The following is a 14,164-nucleotide window of genomic DNA, read 5'->3' as shown; positions in this document are numbered from 1 at the left end:
ATCCYAGTGTCTCCATTTTTTGGTTTAACATACCCTTTAAAGACTCCAAAGTCTCTTAAAAATAATACAACCCTAAATGTAAAGAAGGAAGAATTTTGATCCAAATAATATATTATTTTGGTGTTAGGGGTGATATCTGCATAAGACAGAGCTGCATTTCTCCAAAAGATTGATGCCRGTGAGAACTGGCTCAGGTTATGTTATGTTTTAAATAATATTATTTGGGTCTCTTTAGGCAAACTGTTTTTACCCTTGAAGAAATCCAGGTAYAGCAAAAGCAACATAGAAGCAGGCTGGGATCCTCAAGTTTCCACAAGAGCTGTACAACCTGATAGTTTCTTCTCTCCTTTRTCCTCACCCCTGGCTCAGAGCAGGGCCTGCAGCAGCTCACACRAGCTTGTTTCTAAACCAGCATGGTCTTATTACCCCACTTTCTTCATAGCTCCAGAGTGATGTGTGAGAGGGCTTGCAGCACAAGACTGTGAGGCAGTTGGATGTCTTGATAATGAGGAATATAAAATATCACAGATAGATAAACCAAAAAGGACTTTYCTCAGCACTTCAAATACAGAACTGACTGCCTAGGAATGTAAAAGTCTTTTCTYCTGTCCTTTCTGAGTGAAATCTCAGCTCCTGAAGGAGATTGCAACAGAAGAAATCTTGGCTTCTCACCAGAGGGCTGAAAAAGAAAGATGAGGAGGATATCAGGTACATCTGGATTAGAGATTTTTGTTTAGTGATACAATTTGAAATTAGCATACCCCTCATAAGGAAAGAGTTCATATTTGACTCACTCTGCAAACATTGGGAGCAAACAGAATTTTTACAGTGAATCACAAAATAACATTGCCTAGAAATAAAAAGCACTATCAGGGCCCATTTCCTCTCCTCTGACTTGGGCTGAGTGCTCCTGCCCTTTAGCCTTGGTGATCTCAAACTCAGACACCTACTGAAAGGCAATTACAGCTGCTCTGAGGTAGCTAAGGGAAAGCAAAGCACACCCTGAGCATCATGCATCCCACTGCAACAGAGCAGCTCCAGGTTTCTGGAGTTCACCTTGTTCCCTTGTCCATAAAGGGAGCACAGGCAATCACCTCGGTCTGGTCACTGGATTCTTAGCAATGTGAGGCCAGAAGAATCCCCTGCTCACTGATGGACCACAGCAGAGAGATCACACAGTTCTAAATAAAGCCATGCTGAGGGGATGAGGGTGCACTGAGGGCAYGGCTCTCACCCCAGGGATTTTTGAAGATGTCCAACTACAAACATGGAAGGACACACACAAGATGTAGATCAACTTTCTCCCACAGTGCAGTATTTCATTACCACTCCAGCCTTTGCTAGAAGGCCATAAGGATTTTTTGCATTGTTGAGTCCAGCAAGCATCTCCACATCATCCCACAGTACCCCTCCATGCCATCCCCATCATTCCTGATCCCTGTGATCAGCTCTCTAACATGGGATCCTACAGTCTGTGACTATTTCAGGTGAGCTCAGCTCATCKCACCCGCTCTGAGATGCCAGCACGTGTGTACATCACACTTCCATTTCACCTTTTGGGATTCCTCATACAAAGAAATCCATGTCTGATAGTCATAAATATTATGGATTTCAGGGCAACTGAGAGAAAATGGAAAGAAAAATTCAGGGTATCTTACTATGCCTGAAGGTGGTAAGTCATTTKAAGAACAAAATGCATTTGCCTATTATTCCTCAGCAGACTGAATTTGCTAGAATAAACATAGAGAACCTCAATTAAAGTGAACTRTAAAAATCAATCAAAGTAAATCAATTAAATACAAAAAAGTATGTTGTAGGTCAGGATGAAGAACGAAACTGATAAGGAGTTCAGCCATCTGCCCTTTCTTCTGACCCCAGAAGTCTTCAAAATTCTCTCATTCACTTTTAATTTCTCTTTCATTTTTCAATCTCCTTCCTCCAGGAAGGAAGTCACATGCTCCTGTCACAGAGATTTTCTGTGGTGCGCCTCAGTCTTACAGCAGGGCTCCACCCGTAACTTGTAACAGATTTTCCTACAGTCCTGTGAGAGAGAGAGGAAAGCACCTTAATTTCCCAAATGTCCCAGTGGGGAAAACAGTATGAGAGGGTGAAGAAATTTATCAGGCATCCCTCCAGGAATTGTGTAAGAAGCAGCAGTGAATATTGCACTATCTGAGACCAAGTTCATTAGCTCCACCAAAGGACTATTTTCATTCACGACTTCATATTCATGTTCTTGATCCCAGACATCTGCCCACAAGGCATAATTGTATGGGTTTGGGGGTCCCAGCAGAAGGAAAAATTCCTCAGGAATATCCTCCCGGTTCCACCATGTCTGGGAAGAACACAGCCGCTCCCAGCAGCTACACACGGGTGGATTTGCAGGGACAGTTTTCATCCCAAAGCCTGACCCCCRGTTGAGCAGAGGCCAGTGTGCACTGCTCAGGAATCCCAAGCATGGACCTACTGCCCCAGCCAGAGCCTTCCCTGTGCCCAAAGCCCCTCCTGTTCAGGGGGATATTCCCACCAGCGAGTGTAACACGGGGAGGAGCTGCTCCCATACTCCCTTGGACAGCACCAAAAAGCACTCCTGGAGGCCTCACAGCATTGCTCTCCTTCTGAGCAGGGAATGGAATCACAGGAGCTGGGAGAAGTGTGCAGGCAGCAAAGTGCTGCAGCTCTCTCCTCCTGACAGCCCTCATCCAGGGAGGCAACAGCTGACCTTTATATTTACCTCACAAGACTTGTCAGCTGCTATTCTTGCTCTCAAATAAGGGCTGGAGAAGGCTGCTCAGGCATGTGCATGAGCCCTCTGTGCTGTTAATGATCATGATGCAGGGACTAATCTCACAGTTATTGGGAGCAACAAGGAAATCCATCAAACAGGCAAACCCCAGGAGCACTGAGCAATTGGTATTCCTGGTTGTCTTGGTGTCTGGATACATTTGGCCATGAAAGAAGTGTTGCCGGTAAAAGCTGAGTATCCAATTTGTCTGTCTGTCCCTGGCACAGACTGAGRCAAGGACAAGGATTTGGATTTGCATCTGGCACACATCTGGAACAAGCCCCTGAAATAGCCAGGTTTGCCATAGTTCAGAGATACGGACACAGAGACGTTATGGAGAACAGGGGACAGCTCCAGTGAGTGAAACAGGGAATGCTGAGCCAGGAGAGGGCAGGCACTGGGCACACTGGCCAAACCACTGGCCAGGGGGAAACAGAGGAGACCAGGATGGACCTTCAGGGAAGGGCAGGCAGCAATTCCACAGTGCCTCTCCACAGGAACATCTCTGTCCCGGGAGGTTGGGRCCCAGAACTGACCCTTAACTTGGGGCTGGGAGAGGGGCACAGAGGGGAGCCAGCAGAGCTGTAGCTGTGTTATGGATGGATGTTGGCAGCCTTGTTCCAGGGAGTCTGAGGAACTGCCCACAAAAGGCCAGGAGCAGAAGAGATCCTGTCTGAGCTGTTGGATGTCCCTATGGGAAGGCCACTGGGCCAGTGGTGGCTTCAGCCTTCAAACACATCACTGATACCAGGGACCCTGCCTTGCTCTCACCGTGTGCAGCACCAGGCCTGCCAGCAACCACTGCTGCCAGCAAAAAGATCAAGTGCATTTTGCTCCAAAATTGTGGCCATTTTGCATGGGGGAACCAGGCAGCCAGGGTAATGGATCTGAGCACTACTAGAAAATACAAGAGAAATATGTGAGCACAACTGAGCTGGTGTGGAATTTTCCAGCATCCAGGCAGARGAAATGTGAGCAAACTTCTGGATCTGTTATTTTCAATGGCCAACCTGCTGTTCTTCTGTTGGAGTTTTTAATAATTGCTGGAGTTTGAATTTGCAGGAAGTGAAACACTCATTCAATTGCAAAACATCCACCATGTGTGCTTGTTGYGAGCCAGGATTTTCTCCATAATCATAGAATCACAGAATAGTGCTGGTTGGAAGGGACCTTTAAAAGTCATCCAGTCCAATAAGCWGGGACACCTTCAACTCAATCAGACCCCCACCCAAATTGATCTTGAAGGTTTCCTGGGAGGGAGCAATTATACCACCCTCATCATAAAAAAAATCTTCCTTATATCTAAATCAACCCTCTTTCAGTTTAAAACCATTACCCTTGTCCTACTGTGACAGACTCTGCTAAGAAATTTTTCCCCATCTTTCTCCTCAGCCTGCTTTAGGTGCTGGAAGGTGCCCTGAGGTTTCCCSAKAGCCTTCTCTTCTCCAGTCTGAASAAYCCCAACTCTCTCAGCCTTTCCTCATAGGAAGGGTGTTCCAGCTCTTTGATCATCTTAGGATCCTCCTCTGGACTCACTCCAGCAGCTCCATGCCTTTCCTGTGCTGAGGASCCCAGAGCTGGATGCAGTAATATAAGACACGTGATATGTTCATATGTAAGAGTTCTCACAATGTGGGAATGAMATTGAGAAAGGAAAACTGTGTAGAGGGGGGAAATGATCAGTGAAATTAAGGGACTTCTGTGATACCAAGGGCAACTCCTGCTCCTGGAATCTTGTTACGACTTCAACTGTTGCTAAAAAAAAAAAAAAAAAAAAAAAAGGAAAATGTAGTTTTCAAGCTTAAAGATATCATCCAGCTATAGCGTGAGGGCTGAGAATCCCCAAATAAACACCAGAAAAAACAAGAATTAATCTTCTTTAAAAAAATCTTATTATTCTGAAAACAATCTCAATATCTGGGGGAAAAGGAGATGAGGGCAGAACAATTTTGGAGTATTTGAGACATTGCAACTGCCTTCTCACTCCCTTTCAAGTGAGGAAATATTGAAAGAAATACAAACACACTATCTATCTTGAATGGCTGGGCAACGAGCTATATATAGAACCTGCTCTGTCCTACTTAAGTTATGACTAATGCTAAACAATTAGAAATTCAGATGTCTGAATATTTGAAGTAGCAAACATCTCTAATGCACCATTTGTTGTTCATTAAAAAATGGAAGAATCAAAGTCTCTCTAAGCTCCGACTAGGCTGCACTTAACAGGTGCRTGTTGCTGGAAGTGGAGCCCCATGAGACTAACTGCGAGCGATAATGAACAAGATGAGGCGTTTCTTGGAAAAAAGGATTGTTGTCTCTATAATGATCATACTCATGCCAGAGTTTGCTAATTCTTTAGGGAAGGGACTTCCTTTTTTGTTCCATGCCTGCCTGGTGTCTAGCACAGCAGCACCTAGTCTGTGACTAGGAATCCTAAGTGCTACTGCAATTCGAGCAGTATGTTATAGTAAATAGTAGTATTAAATTARCTGGGAACATCAAGTTGGTGTTCAGCAGCATCTCTGGTGTACAGGATCAACAAACACTTCTCTAAGCCACAGGCCAATGGAGTTTTATTTGAAATCACTTCGTTTTTATGAGAAGACAATGCTAATACAAAACTAAAGTTTACTCTTAGGATAAGAAGCAGATCTCAAACTGCTTTGCAAATATTACCACTGAAGTTAATGAATGACCATATACAACTAGTTTTGTTTAGCACTGAAAYGCCTTCTGTTCTGAGATAGCCCAACACTACCCAGAATCAAGGCCCACAGACTGGGTTAAAACTAGCACCAGGACATGCAATGCTGCATCCAAGCAAGGCTGCAGGATGGGGCTGTCACAGGCAAGTCTGCCCCAGGAAATGGGCACAGAGGTGCTTGGACTATCCACATTTGTTTCACACTGCTCTGGAAATGCAGTGCTGCYCCTCATTGAAGAATCCTGCTGAAGGCTCCTCACTTTCCTATGCAAGAGCAAGGACATGGGTTTGGAGGAGCAGTGGCTCAGCACTCTCTCACTGCRTGCTGCTGTACATGCCCTGGGTTCACCAGGGCTGGTTAAACAAAAGCTTGCCTAAAACTGTCTGAGAAAATGCCAAGAACTCTTCAACACCCATCTCTGTCATAATSTAGCTCATCCTAAAGGACAGAGAAAGGATAAAATCTTTGAGTTAGTTACTGAAGTGGAGAGTCACAGGTTGGCCTCAAAGACATTAGGAGCTACAAGTTCACAGCTTCTCCTAGGATGCTTTCAAAAGGGAGCACATAGCTGCTACCAGAGGGGCCAAAGCTTTTTTTAAACTTAAAAAATAACATCAGAACTGTAATCAGTAAATAAACTCTAATTTTAGGCAATACTTCAGTTGATAGTGTATCTTTTGAGTCAGCCACATATATGGGCATACAAAGGTTGGGAATGTCCCTATAAGGCTTTTTCAATTCCCTTAGTGAAAGCTGTGTGAAAAATAATTTTAGAGGAGCCAAATTTAAGGTGTTAGCAGTGAGTGCCATTGACCTTTGGGTGTTGCTGTAAGACAACAGCGTGAATAATAATAAACTCCCTAACGTTGTCTCTTTTCAGTTTCTATGAGTATCTCATCCCCAGGGAAGTTTTAAAATTTTTGTGGCTCAACCAGACAGCTCATCTGAGCCTCCATGGGATGTCACCCTAGAACAGGGGCCCAGCAATGCCTCTGCCATGAAACTTGGACTGTGAGGAACCTGGAATATAATAAAAGTGTTGACACAAATGCACTTGGARCTCAGTCAGGATTGCTCTTAGGCTTGAGAGTGAGAAGGGTCTGTCTTTACTGGTGGAGGAAGGAACAGGATCCCTGGATATAGCGTAGGGAGTATATCTCAGTTCCTTTTTGTCCTGTCTGTATTAATGATCCTGAAGTGGAAAAGGTACTGGTTTTGACTCAGATGGGATGAAATTCTACATCCTGAAATCTAGGGGTTTGACACTGACTGTAATTAAACTTCTTTTGGCCTCAAAGTGAAAAGCACACGCTCCCCTCCTATTTGTCTTGGCAGAGCTTTTGGCAGAGCTGTGTGATGGAGGCTGGCTGACTGTTGCAGAATAGGAATGGGAAGGAGATGCCAATAAGAGGAAACTGGTGAACTGGAAAATAAGGGCAGCAGTAAATGAACTGGCTTCTAAATGGCAACAGGTGACTGAACCACATAATTATGTCCTTATCATGTCAGCAAGAACAATGCAGTAGGCACATATCTCTGACTCAATACACTCTCCCATTTCACCCCTACAGTGACTGTGCCCAAAAGGCAGGATTTCTCTTTGTATTCTTTTAATGAATAAATCTCAAATTAAAGAAATTAAGAAGGAGAATTATTGTGAGGTTCACAACCCACTGGCATTTTCAGCCTAGCTCTGTTTAGACCCAGGAACCATTTGAGTAGGTCCTCCAGGRTGCAAGGAAAGGAGGTATTTATCCTCTCCAAGACAGAAGGAATCGTGCCACAAGGGGTGTTTTTGTGTTGTAGCTGGCTGCCCGTCTCTTGCTGTAGACAGGTCTATCCTCTCTCCTTCAGTGGTTTAGCCACGTGAGGACAAACTTGTAATAAAAAATATGTCCTACATACCTAGCTAAGGGATAGATATCCCAGTTTTGTACCCTGTAACAGGTCTTCATTTCAAAAATTGAGCTACATGATAACCCCTTAATAAATCCATTGAACTCAAACCAAGCAGAATGAAACCTGCTGATGGAAAACAAGGCGTTATCTGACTCTTCTTTGGTAGAGAATGAAAACAAACCCCCCGTTTGGGCTCAGGGCCAGATTTTAAATCTTGAACACCATCCTGAAGTGCAAGCTCATCTCTCTGCACGACTCTGCCTGAGATAACACACAGAACTTGAGGCAGAGCTGCCTCATGCTCCAAGGACCRAATGCTGTAGTTTAAATATCTTTCCACACTATCTGTCATTATGACTGGAGACACAAGAAATAAGTTTTCATTTTGCATACACTTCCACCACAGCATCCCAGAGGTCCKGTTCAGTTTGACTTCAGTCTTCCAAGATTTGGACATGAATGATGCTGACTGCAGAGGAGTTGCAGACAACAGTCTGGTGAATCTCTTCATGCTCATTGACACCTACTGATAACCTGTCTCTGTTCAATAACAACAACAAATTATCTATTTTCCTTCAGCCTCCAGTTGTGGCTAGGGTGTAGCTTCAGACAGACTAAGATGTTTTCAAGAATCTAAACTGAAGTAAATCTTCCAGTGACTTCTCTCTTCTGACAGTAAATGCTGTGATATCATGACATGTATAATTCCTAGTGGTTTGGGGAAATAAAAAAAATGTTTTGATAGCACAGTTGGGGCACATACAGATTTTACACTCTAAACAACCTTCTCCAATTTGCCAAGCACAGCATCAGCATCCTGCCACTCACTCCCCAGAACACCAGGCTCTGAATGCATCTCCCAATTGCATTTTCCCTCAGGAACAAACAGATGCTTCACCTACTAGCCATAAACTAGACGTGTCTTCAACTGTACCAAGTTTCTGAGTGCTGCAGCAGTAACAACTATTACAGTGCTTACCATATTTCACAAATACAGCACAGGCTGTCATTCATTTGCCAGAGCCCTCAGTCAAACATCTCTCTCTGCCTCCTACTCTATGTCCCAGGCCTGATCATGCAGCTCTGTGCTCAGGGGCTCTGATGGGAAGCAGTCTGTGGCTTARGGACTTGGCGATCCAGAGACAGGTTTTGTGTTTAATACAATAGAATTTTAATAGGATAGTGTAGAATTTTATTTTGTTAACCTGTCTGAACAAAGATTGATTGAGAAGTGCTCTGTCTGTGAATGACATCTGCATTAAAAATAAAATAAAAGCCCCGTAACAGATCCCAACACGTACATGACTGTGATAGGAAAAAGAGAACTGCAGCTATACAACCCATCTGTAAGACTGGCAAGAGCCTTCTTTTCTTAGGAAAGATATCTTTGCATCTGACATTGCAGCCCTTACACTGGAAAAGGAATGAATTGATTTTGTAATTGATTGTAGAAGCCCTGCTTCCTCCACAACATAAACAATACAGACAAACACCTACAGCTCAGATTTCCAGTGGAAATACCAGAAATTCCAGCARTGCTTTGTAAGGCTGGTGAGTTACTTGCTTTTTGCCTCTAGCTGAGGAAATAACATCTCCCCAAAATGAGAAGAATGGAATGATTCTTATCCAAAAAAGCTAAGCTTCATGATTTCCCATTATTCATTTATCTAGCTGGAATCATCCCATACCTACAGGTGGGAGCCAAGAGGTGGTGCTAGAACTCAGCTATCTTGTACGCAGCAAACATCGATTCCATCTGGTTTTCAGGTAAAAGATGGCTGCACTCCTTGTGCTTTGGCCTCTCTCAGCTGTCTATGCTTTTAGGAAGATTATAACCKGTTTTGTAGTTTTAGGGGTTAGCTGTTCTGGGAAGCAATCACCCTCAGTTCTTCCTGCTTATTTCAGAAAGTTCTTGTAACCGTACATCCAGAAACACTCATTATGAATATAATGAGAACAGCTACCTCAAATGCAAATATGAGTTAATCTCATCCCATTGTCCCTAAGATGAGCACTAGAGCCACGCATTACCAAATACGTATGAGTCAAATAATGCTTAAAATCAACACTGGGCCTTTCACCAGTGGCAGTGTCCCACTTTATGGGATGAAGTAGCAGGAGCTCTTTCAGTGACAGTGAATTGCCCAATATTTCAGATTAAGGACCTTGAGTTAGACAGCAAGAACAATGCCAGAGTGAGTTACAGCATCACTGGCAGGAGTATCTGCCAYGGCTGAGGCTTTTCTTGACCTGGTGGTGAACGGCTGAACTGAGAAATCARTCCTCTGGGAATCGTTCCCTCTATGCACCATCTTCAAAAGGAAACTTCCATGCTGTGGTGGAAATCTGAGCAATGATAGGAAGCACAGGGACATCTCGGAGGCGAGAACAACAGAATGAGGCTTCAGTGTCAGGTTTGCAGCACAGACCTCTCCAAAACAAACAAAGAAGAAATCACGAGAGCAGTGAATAACCATTTTTATTATCAACTAACAGCACTTATGACTGGTTACCTGCACCACCTTTCAGCAACTGATTTTAAAAGGCCCCGAACAGAACCCTCCTCTTACAGCTCTCAGTGTGTTTTCTGTATTTAAGTCCATTAAAATCTGGGCAATTACACCTCTTTCATCAACTTTAATCTATGAAAATAGACTATGAACAACGGTTACTTCTGAATCAACAAGAGGTACCTGATAAAATGTAGTATCATGGTCAATGGTTAGGGAATTTCTTGAAGAGCTCCTAAACTAATCAACTGATGGAACACTTGAACTGAAATTGTCATAAGCTGCTCACAAATGAGCCTGGTTTCATTTTGTCCTAAAAAGAGCCTACTGAGATAACAAATTCAGGTTGCATAATTCACATTGCATAGTTTGTCATTATTATACTCTTCTATCATTTGTACAATATTGTATTGTTATGCACTAGACCTGTTTTCTTTGGGACAAATGGCCACCTTCCATTTTGRGATAAATGTTAGCATCCATTATAGTACTCCAGGGAATCAGACAATAAGCAATTCTATTTTCTGTCCCCAAAATGCTCACTGATAATGTCATACATCAGTATAACAAGCAGGGGAATTTTATTGGACTTTGGTTTTGGAAGTCTATCCATCTGAAAGAGGCTGAGAAGACTAAAGCTGCTCAGAAAGAAAAGTAGAAAAGCTCATGCCATGATCAGAGCACGCTCTGGGCACACAGCTCCAAGTACTGCAAATCTGACCTGGCGCCTGCCAGTATTGGATCAAAAGTGCTGCAGCCACCTGGTGCAAAGTGCTGCTGGATCAGAATTCTTCAAAAGCAAGTTAATTTTGTACCAGCGGGGTTTGTGCTGCTCTGGGTATCATCTGTTCCCCCAAAAGCTGGCACAGAAGATGGAGGCAGTATAAATACCACAGCACGTGATGTGAGTAATTTGACAGAAATGGGAGCGTATATTCATGCTCCAGCTGGATCAGTGGGTGATCTGGTGGTGAGCAGTTCTACCAGCAATGAATGTGGCACCACCACCAAAAAAGGAGAGGGACTTTCAGACTGAGAACTGCCTGAAAAAGGAGCCCAAAGTACAAACAATTATCCTTTGTCGCTTTATTCTTTCACCAAGGTTTCGACAAAGAAACACCATTTTGTCAGCTTTTATGTTTCATTGGCTRTGGATTCATGTCCAAATGGGGAACAATAGTACATTTAGACTACAACTGAATATTTTGCTTAAAATAACCCATTTGGCAACATATACCCAAGTTTCATAACAAAACAGCAATAGCATAGTTATTTAGTATTTTTAATTAACTGAGAAGACCAATGCATTTCAAATAACATGCAAAACAACAGATAAAGTGTTTTGCGCTCTCATGGTCCCTTTTTCTGGCAAAGAACACATGAATAAAACTAAGTCACAAGATTAGGAGATTATTCCTTTCTTTTTTTCCCCATATTTATTACATTACTGAGCTGTGTCTGAAAGGCCTTAAGGCCCTATATAAATATATATATGTACATATATATTTATTTATATGATATAGGTATTATTACAGTGGAATGTCCTTCACYATTTAGGGTTTGCCCATGACTGAGTGGAGACAACTGGTGGATGTGTTTATTCTATCAGAAATATTTGAGCTAGCATTTCTAGGTAAGTTCTTTAAATCCTTTAAATTTGCAATTGATACATGCTTCCCAAAGTAGGCTCACAAGAACCACCAGCTCCAGAAAGAGCACTTGAGGTGATCTAGGGGAAATTTTGTAGTTCCTGGTCTTTCTGTTCACCACTGTGTCTTCTTTTGAGAAGTTTTGTTTCTCAGCTTTTTGTGGACAGCCACTTCCACTCTTGTGTAAGGAATAAGAACTAAATTCAGGCTAAGACTGAGAAGATCCATGTTCATTTCCTCTCTGRTGCTGTCATCCCAAGTGACTGTGATTAAACCAAGTACTGTTTCAGTGCCTGACTTATTTACACCTGAAATATTCTTCCTGAAGATGCTTACAGTGAACAATAGAGGGTACACAGATGTTCCTGTCCCAGAAACCCTATGACCCTAGGTGAGATACACGTGGCACAGTCCCTTCCTCAATCATCTCACCCATGCCAGTCCCTCAGCGCTGTGATCTCTCCTTGCCTTCTACCAGGTTTTTCTGAGCTCACAGATGGGTGTCTCAGTAGAATGCCTCTAATCAGGCACAATATTTTGCATGCAGTTAATCATTCATATGGGACTCCACTTTTCAAACAGTTCAGATTTTCCTAATTAATGTTTTGCATCATGATCGTATTTACAGTAATTGGGACTGATATTTGAAGTACAGTAAAAGCTGTCATCTCATTCCCTCCTAAAGAGCTCAATTACCTTCATTTGTTAGCAAATTCATAGTAACATTTGGTTTATTACACTTGACAACATAAAGCCAACGTCTCCCCTCACACAGCTCAGCAGAGTAACATCAGCACAGGCAAAAAGGATGCTGCAGAGCCAGTGTTGAAGGGTGGRGTTGGGAATGCCATCCTGACTTAGATCCTGACAGCAAAATCAATCCAAAAGTGTATCCAGAACAAGAATTTCCCTGATGCCCATGCTARTTGTCAGCCCATCACTACAGAGGAAGATGACAGCTTTGTAATTAGACATTTCTCTGACGTTCACATGCTACAGGAGACAGCCCATGCCCAGGATCACTCGGCCCAGCTTCCACCTAATGCCTCCCGCCTGGTGTTTTCAATTAGCACCTCTGAAAACCTAGAGCCAGCCAAGAGGAAATATTAGGCACAGAAACTGGGTCAAAAGTCAGGCCATGTGAGCCAAAGCATTAGTCTTTTCAGGTTCTCACATRTCTGGATTACGGTCCTAAAGGGCAGCTGTAGAGTGCAGCTCATGTCACCGAAAGCCGTAGGTGCCACTGCATCSAGAAGTTGATTTTGTGATGGGGCATTAAAAGGCACCTGTGAACTCCTGTGTGTCACTGAGCCATAGACACCTCAGCAAGGTGTTCCAAGAGTGCTGCACGGGTGCTTCAGAGCGAGTCAGCCCTTCCACAGATGGGAAAGAAGATGGAAGAGTGCCATGCTTGCTTCTCATTTTGGGAAGTCCTATTTCAGCTACCGATGGTTACCTAATAACCTAATCAGCAGTAACAGCAATATTTGGCACTTATAAACACTTTGTATTCAAAAAGCTACAGAAGCGGATTAGGTGGAAAATTAATCCCYAACTAATTAGCAAAGGAAGCAAGCAATAACAATATTTTAGGATCAGGAAACAGAGTTACAGAATCAAGGTCAGATCACTAGAGCACAGCCATTCATTTGTTGTGGTGTTCTGTAGGTGTTTTTCAGACGGGAAATAAGGTAAGCTATGATTTTAACAGATGTTAGTGGGTCAAGGTCAGACCTTGGGGGATGTTTTGAGTAGCCTAATTAATAAATATTTAAACACCAAGGAAAAAAARCTGTAGACCCTACTCGTCCCAGCTACATCAGAAGTTTAAAAAGGGTTTGTTACAGTGTGATAGTGAGCATCAAAAACACCTCCCCGCCTGGGGTAAACAAGATGTGAATGAGAAACAGAATTCAGAAGGTCTCACCCTTCCCATCTACCTAGTAAGAAAACCAAATTTGTCCCTACATGAAATTTCAGCACAAAATTTTCCAACTGAAATCAGTTCCATGATTCAACAGTTCAATAAGCAGAAACCTCTCTCTCTCTTCTTGGTAATTTTCCCAAGAGTTTCCTCCAACTGTTTTAGCTCTTAATTTATCTCTCTCTCTCTCTCTCTTTTCTTCTCTTTTTTTTTTTTTCCACAAGCAACTTCTTCCCCAAGCACCTATCTACAATTGAATCCTACTCTAAATTCATGTCAAGATCAGCTTATGTATTCACTGCTGAATGAATTTCAAATATGTGCTCCTTGTGTTCTTTCCCTAACAGGATAGAGAGGCCTCTTGAGTTGCTTTAAATGTCTCATTACAAATGCTTCATTAGAAACTACGTCACAGATTGTGTCAATCTGGTCCACACTTTCATGCCAGAAAGTAAAGACTTTCAAGCTGTGCCTTTCTTACCATTAAGTTTCCAATCTGTTTTTAGAATCTCAATCAGTTCTTTAAGGAATGCAAATGTTACTTCTCCCTTTAGTGCTGAAACTAGCCATTGGGAAATGCACATGCATAATGCTTTCCTGTTCCTGCATGTATTGACACAATAATCRATGCTGGAAGGACAGGCTACTTCTATATGTTTTCTGAAGGACACATAGACCTTCTACACTCGTAG

The sequence above is a fragment of the Malurus melanocephalus genome, unplaced genomic scaffold, assembly GCF_030028575.1.
Source record: "Malurus melanocephalus ecotype Western Australia unplaced genomic scaffold, MMel_1.1 scaffold_443, whole genome shotgun sequence".
In the NCBI taxonomy this organism is placed as follows: Eukaryota; Metazoa; Chordata; class Aves; order Passeriformes; family Maluridae; genus Malurus; species Malurus melanocephalus.
The sequence above is the reverse complement of the archived record's forward strand: the minus strand, read 5'-3'. Positions refer to the sequence as shown.